This window comes from Fulmarus glacialis, unplaced genomic scaffold (assembly GCF_000690835.1).
Source record: "Fulmarus glacialis isolate BGI_N327 unplaced genomic scaffold, ASM69083v1 scaffold14714, whole genome shotgun sequence".
In the NCBI taxonomy this organism is placed as follows: Eukaryota; Metazoa; Chordata; class Aves; order Procellariiformes; family Procellariidae; genus Fulmarus; species Fulmarus glacialis.
Window position 1 is genome coordinate 30,308 of NW_009206193.1, and position 7,274 is coordinate 37,581.

The 7,274-nt window shown below is 39.5% G+C and overlaps 1 protein-coding gene across 1 annotated transcript in view; it reads right to left on the minus strand.

Annotated features, from left to right (window-relative positions):
- DIP2B (DIP2 disco-interacting protein 2 homolog B (Drosophila)) overlaps positions 1–3,562 on the minus strand; it is a gene marked incomplete at its 3' end in the record, with an annotated part of 33,718 nt that extends 30,156 nt beyond the window's left edge. Inside the window, exon 1 of the mRNA XM_009575660.1 lies at positions 3,499–3,562. The remainder of the gene's footprint in view (positions 1–3,498) is intronic.
- Positions 3,563–7,274: the final 3,712 nt, after the last annotated feature.

Genomic DNA, 7,274 nt, shown 5'->3' on the forward strand with positions numbered 1-7,274 from the left:
GGAATAATAGCAAAAGTTTAGAGTAGAGTTCTGCTGGCTTATTGGCAGTCCACAACACACAGGATGGCAGGAAGAACTCTTCTGAGACAGGAAACATATGACAGCCCACTTGGGAAGCAAAGAAGACATGCTTCTTTTCCATAGTGCCATGATTTCATAGAAATGAAACACTAAAGTAACAGAATCTATAATGTTCCCACCTTGTGCTATCCATGAATAACATGAAGCAGAAAAAACAACAAAACTTACATTAACGGCTAAAATTCACAGACCAATTAAATTAGCTTCAAATGTTATCAATCTCCACAGGTTTACAAGCATTTACTCCTGTCTTCCAACACCTTTCCCTGAGGTACTGGAATACAAAACCCACCAGATCACATTCATCTTACCTTTTCAATAAAAACAGTAAGTACTCCAACGTTCTCTTTGCTTGTTTAAAATTTTTAATTTTTTCTTTTTTTTTCATCATCATGAGAATAGAAAACAAGAGCAAGAGCACTCTAGCAGTTACATAAAAAGGTTCTGACAGTGAATCAGTGCTTAATGAATATAATTTCCTTTACACATTAGCAGAGGAACCGAATGCATTATCTTAAATAGCAAGAAAACATACTCTGCCAACAGTTTATGTGCAAGGGCTGCTAATTTTGGCAAAAGGCATTCCGTTTGAGCTAAAGAGTTGTAAATGCTTTTCCAGATTTGCAGCAACTAATATGGACAGGAGTTCTTTCTCTAGGCAGAAGTTTGCCTGTAGTCTGCAGCAAAAACTACTTTCAAGAGGTGGTGAGCTACTATACCACCTCTTAGTAGCGGAGCAGTTCATCTGGCCATCCAAAAAGCGTTTTTCAAAATAGCAAAAAATAGCATAGTATTGCCTCCTAAAATAGGCATAAAAATATTCGGTCCTCACAAATGACTCTGAGGGCGACTTGAAAATGTCAGCGTTACTCCAATAAAAGCAACATCTAAAAGCACTGAGACCCCAGTCTGTTTCAAAAGGGAACTTATGGTTTAGCTACAGTAGTACACATTCAGACATTAAGGATGAGATGACAACAGGGTGGCCTTTCGTTATTTTCACAGTCAGTAGTGTACCATGGAATAAGCATGCCTGTCCTCCGTGCTTTGGTTTGGGCAACAGTGAAATCAGCAGCATCACTTAACATGCGCAACCTGGGAAGCTGCTCAAAATACTTTCTTCAAAGCCTTTTGTGCAGCAGCCAGCACGTAACAGAGGAGCAACAACTCTGGTATCGCAGCTCCATCACCTCAGCAAGTTCCATTTACAAAAATGGATGTTGCACCAGGAAAACATGTATCTTTAGGTAATTAACATTGTTGCCTTAACTCTAAAATAATGAGGCAAGCTCCCAGAGGCAATGTGAATGGAGCACAGATTTAGCAATAAGAATCTCCCAAATTATAATGCTGACATGCCCTGACATGTCATCATACCTACCTTCGTCTCATTTCACATCTATGAAATGGAGACAATACGTTAGCTAACATCAGGAAGGTGCTTTGAGAAACGTAATGCACTAAATGCCAGGAGTAAATATTTTTTTGTTGTTGTGGACTAAATTAATTTTCTTCTCATTAACAAGGTGACCTGACTCTGAATCCCTCATGCATGACTTCAACAGGATTTTTACAACAGCACAGGGGCAGCTGGATATAAGATGTATAAAAAGTTGCAGGGCTGAGCCAGAACAGCAGTCAAAATGCTATCTTAATTGGTGACCTCCTATCAGCCTGTGTCTCTTCCTGAACTTTGGCCCATTCTGCAGCTTTCAAAAGCGCGACAATTAAAGTAGCAGGGCCGCAGGGCCGCAGACAGTCTTGCCAAACACTTTTTTTTCCTCCTAATTAAACAACATTTTCTGAAACAAACCAAACGTGTGCAAAGTGACAGGCATGAGGGGCACAAGATCATGTCATCAGATGAAAAGCGACTTGTAGAGCTTCAGTCTCCACCGGACTCCAGGACAAAAGCAAGTCTGCCAAGAAGGCACTTGAACATACAAAAGGAGCTCACATTTCCTTCTAAGGCTCAAGATCTCCACGGGTATACATATGTTGGACTGAGAGATTGTAAAACCTGCTTAACAAATATCTACTTACAAAGACCATGAAGAGGGATTAGTCATGTGTATTACTTTTTGGTTTCTTTAAATAACAGAAACAGATTTGATACAAAGCTAGCAATCGAGTCATCAGAGATTCCTATCACATCCTGGTTCAGGGAGGCAGTCCTCAGTACTGAGAGCTGTTTGTAACAAAATCTCAAATTTGAAGGCTAAAAAACAATTTTTGCTTGCCTTGCTACCTTCAGTATGTTAGCTCAGACAGAACACACTATTCTTTTGTGTATAAAGCACCCACTATGGCAATAAGTCTTGGACAAGAGAACGGGCACCAGCTTTTGTTGAACATGCAAGCAAAACAAAGTTGAGAAACAACTGGGATGGAGGAGAGCAGGAATAAAGTGGCAGAGTCTAGAAGTTACCACATGACAGTGGCAGAGTCCTTTTATGTTCCTCAAGCAATTGCCTGAAGTGAACTGCTGTAATTTCAGCAGAAAAAAACCTCTACGATCTTTCCCCAGCAGATGCAGTGCTGATGGTCAATAAATGCACTTTTAGCCTTCACTCTTTTTTTCATTTTTTTGGCAGTAGTTCAGTCTCAGTAAATTACAGTAAGTCCAGTCATGACTGCCTGTCATACCCATTCACTGCCCAAACTGCTAAGAGCCAGACACATTAGTTTTTAATGGTTAAGCATCTCAGCATATCAGCAGCGCAATTATTTTGGGTAAGCATCCCCATAATAATTATTAGGCATACTTTCAGCCATGTCCTTCAGTTTACAATTATATATAATTATCCTACATACAAGCAGTTTTAATGCTAAAGATCTTTGAACCAAAAGAAACAGATGTAAACAAAGTACATGAATTCAGCTACTCTGGTAAAATAAACCAACAAATAATGAAAACTCTTATGTTTCTCCAACAAGGAGTTAAGATGGCTGAAAGAAGGAGGTAGTACAGACCAACTCTGCAGTTAAGCCATTTTTAAGAAGGTTTCAGGAATGATTCTTGAGGACCTCACACTTCACGATTGATTCAAAGCCTTCGAGTCCTCAGCTGACAAGGGAGTAGGACATGATTTATGTATGTGGGAGATAAAGACAGGGCATGCAAAGTGTTGAAATACACAGCACTCTACAGAGACCCACCAAACAGCTCTGGAACTACTAGCAATCCCTGGAGTTCAATATGAACAAGCAAACTAGAGGCAAATTACTGCCCATGACTTCACGGCACCCATGCAACCTGCACAGTGTCATTATTAGATAGCTAAGAAAACACATATGAAACAGAATAGTTCAGAGTTGGCAAATGAAATCTCAGTGCTCCACTCCACAGCCATTCCACAGATCCCTTTAATGTCAAGGATATGCAAAATTCTTACGGCAGCTGAAACAAGTACTTACCTTGGGTTTGTGGAACATACGGAGCCAGAAGCTTTGCTCTCTTCTTCTCATACCCCTTTTGTGTGATGTCCCCTAAAACCAAGGAAAGAAAACGCATTTAACCATGTCCTCATTTTTCAGTTTGAGGTCTGTTTGCTTTTCTTTTCAGTGACATGAAGGTTTCACCTTCATGCTGAATGCACATGCTGAAGAAAACGTGAAACCAAATATATGCGAGTACATTATGATTTCAAAGCTTCCATATCACAGAACTTCTGTAGTTTCCCTTGGGATCAGAGATATACACTATACACTATTTAAATGCAATAATTTGAATCAGAACAGCTATCTAAATGGAATATCAAAGCAATGAAAACCTAAAAAGGGAAACTTGGAGTGCATGAAAATATTCTCTAACCACAAAGCCAACTTAGGCTAACAAAATGGAGTAATTCCCAAACAACAGGGCAAAGGGAAAGCGCAAATTCAGAGCCTCGTCTTAAACTAATCAATTGAAAACAGCTTTTAGCAAGTAAAGTGAGCCCGCTGCAGAAGCTGTTTAGGGCACCTCCTGAGGCAAGGATGAACAGAGTCAACTTCTAGACTACTGCCCAGCAAGCACACCCTATGATCCAGAAAATCAGACTTTCAACCATGTCTATTTGACATTCAGTGAAAGCAAGCTAGAGGGTTGTGTTTTTTTTAACCTGGTAGTAGCTGTAATTCCACTGTTTGCCTACTGGTAGAAGCATGCAGAAGACAGATGCTTGAGCTCCACAGAAGCAAAAACTCCAGAAGACAGTAAGTATTGGTAAACTTTTCCCTTTTTTAAAAAACTAATCTGTCTGATCCTGGAGATGTACCATCTGGCTGCTGTCTTTTGTTTTAATTTCTCACATTACATCAGAACCACAAGAAAGACTGAAACCTTGAAGGGATTAAAACAAAAAGCCCTGCAGCATTTCAAGCCTTTTTGTAGCCTGACCTGCACTTGTAACTTCTTATCTCTTGGGGCCGAAAGATTGGAAGCGATCAAACACATAGCAATAAGAAAACAGAATTATTTGGTATTACTTCTCAAGCTAAAATTAGGCCCACATTTGTATTACAGAGAGAAACTAGCGATCGCAAACGGCATGTTTTCTCTGCCTGATTATTGCAAGGCAACAGAGTATTAGACAGCAAGCAGCACAGGCCACTGTATTTGCTGCCTTACAGCATCCTTCTGCCAGACACTTCCAGCCTGATCTGAGGGCCACATCAGAAAAGGTGATTAAAGGGTTTAGGCTCTAAGCCTCCCAACACAACCAGTGTCTCTGCTAAAACGTTCCAGCTAACTGGCCATTTTGGTTATAAAGATGATTTTTCAGTACTGAAATGCTTGGAAAAGGAATGGGCTTCACTCTGTGCTGGACAGTCAAATGTCAGCGTCACTTGAAACGCCTAGACTAAGAGTTTTGAAGCTGAAATGGGAACTTACACTGCTTAGTGGAGGGTGTGCATTTGCACACAAAATTTTATCTCACTCCTCTAACACTATGTTTGAGTCAGGCCCCAACAAGTCCAAACAAATCCAGCAGCTGAAAATTAGAATGTCCATGAAGCACTGAAATGCCAACCAAAGCATTAATTTTAATGCTTGATTGCAATACATAGCTCAGTTAAATTAATCCAGCTCACAAGAAAGGTATGCTACCAGTGTAAGAAAAGTACATCTTCAAAAAAGATCTATACAAAGACTATATGCCAAAAGGATAACATTTTGATCGATTGCATGAGCTACAAAATCCACCAGCTTTTCTGGAGATTTGCCTCTCCATTTCCAGAGGCAGTTTTAATGCCCCGCATTTGTTCATTTGGGTAGCAAATAGACCAGGGTGACTGCCACTTCAGGAAAAACAAACCTGCACAGAAAGGGGGAGGGATTTTCCCTTATAAGCCAACCCACAGATTTATTTGCAGCTTGTTATTTTGTGATTAATTTCTCCACAAGATTTAATTGGACTCTTGACATTGGCAGTTACACACTATATATAATGAAACATTTGCCACAGAAAATGGAATTACTAAGGAATACTAGTACATTACAAACAAATACCACCACTCTCAATTTAAGTATCACATTCTGTTTTACGTACTGGGAAGCAAAGAATTCTCTGTAATCACTTGCCCCACACTAATATTCTCCCAATAAAACAAACCTCACACAAATGCAAGGCTTATGGTCCACAGATTTGCATTTGGAAATTTGAAGCTGAGGTGAAATACTACTGAAAAACAAGAAGGTAACTCAGGGCAAAACACTACTCGCAACCTTAACTACCACGCAATGCAGATCATTTACACTATTGCTTGAAAAAAGGATTGTCTGAGCGTAAGCTAATAAAAAGCCTAATGCTATTTGGTAAGAGCAGGAAAGTTCCAAGTAGCAAAATTCAAGCAACAGAAATAAAGGTGATAAATTCCTGGGACTTCCCTGCAGCAGTGTGTCTTCCCACTGCTGAATTTCCAAAAAAAGTTTTTGTTAAAAAAAAAAAAAAAAAAAAAAAAAAAAAATCAACCATTGTTTTGACAAACAGGTTGACAATCTCAGGCACCTGCCTACAGGATTAGAAAGCGTAATGCTTAAATTTTTAGACTAGCCCTACTGAAGTGGAACTAGGCAGTAGGGAGTGAAAAGGTTAGAAGAAACAGATTAACTAGAGTTCTTTAAGGATAGCCATGCATGCAGGTTAGAAACAGAATACAAGTATCTGAAATAAAGCTCCAGCAAGACACAGGGACTAAGGCTGTCAGAAAAAAAGCTTGTGTGTAGTCACGGGTGACAGATGTAAAGTCATCTCAATAAAATTATGATCCGATTACTACAACCACGATAGTTATGCCCAAATTGACATCTCAAGTCTTGGAAGCAAGTGTCCCTTTAATAGGCTGCACGAGTGGAACAGATTTATTGTAGAAAGCCTCTTCTCTGGTCATACATAGTCCAAATTTGGTATCAATCCACTGAGGCAGAAACCAAAGATTCACTAAGAGAGAAATTTTCTTTCACCCTATTCCTTTTCTGCTGATTTACAGGAAATGGAAATGGCTAGATCCGAACATAAATGCAGACTTCCTCACCGAATATCATAAATTACAGCAACAGGAAGAGAACCAAGACAATAGGACTGCAATCTCAAGAACCATTCACTCCTACTACATAAACCTGGTAAATCATCAACCCTGCTTCCATAAATTCAACACTTGGTGACATTTGGTGTGCTAAATTCTTCCAGCTAGCTGAAAAAACAACTCAAGAACCACAACCCCTCTCTACACAGATGCAAGACACAGCACTACAAAGAAAGCATTAGCAAAGCAAATGAGAGCTGACAATTTAGCTTTAAAATGGTGCTAGTGTTTGTTCATTCCTAGGAAAGAAATTACAAACAAAAACACTTGCTGCTGAGACATTCTTTTGGCCCTCTCCCAGCTACAACTGTTTCTGTTCACTTGTAGTCTATATTTATCTACATCCTAAGCTAGTCATGGTTGTGCATCCACATGCTGAGGAGGCCCTACTGAGGAAATGTGATTCTTGTCAAAAGAAAGCAAAGCTTCGGTTTCTTTTCAGCCAAGACCCTTTTGCCATAAACAACAGTAAGGTTCTTGTACGTCGTGATCTTTTGTAGTGTCTCAAAATGTGATGTCAGGAATCTTTAGTTGTCGGGTGTTTTCTTTGGTGGTGTTTTTTTTGTTTTGTTTTTTGTTTTGTTTTTTCTTTTTTAAAGGACACATGAGAGTAAGCTAAGCTG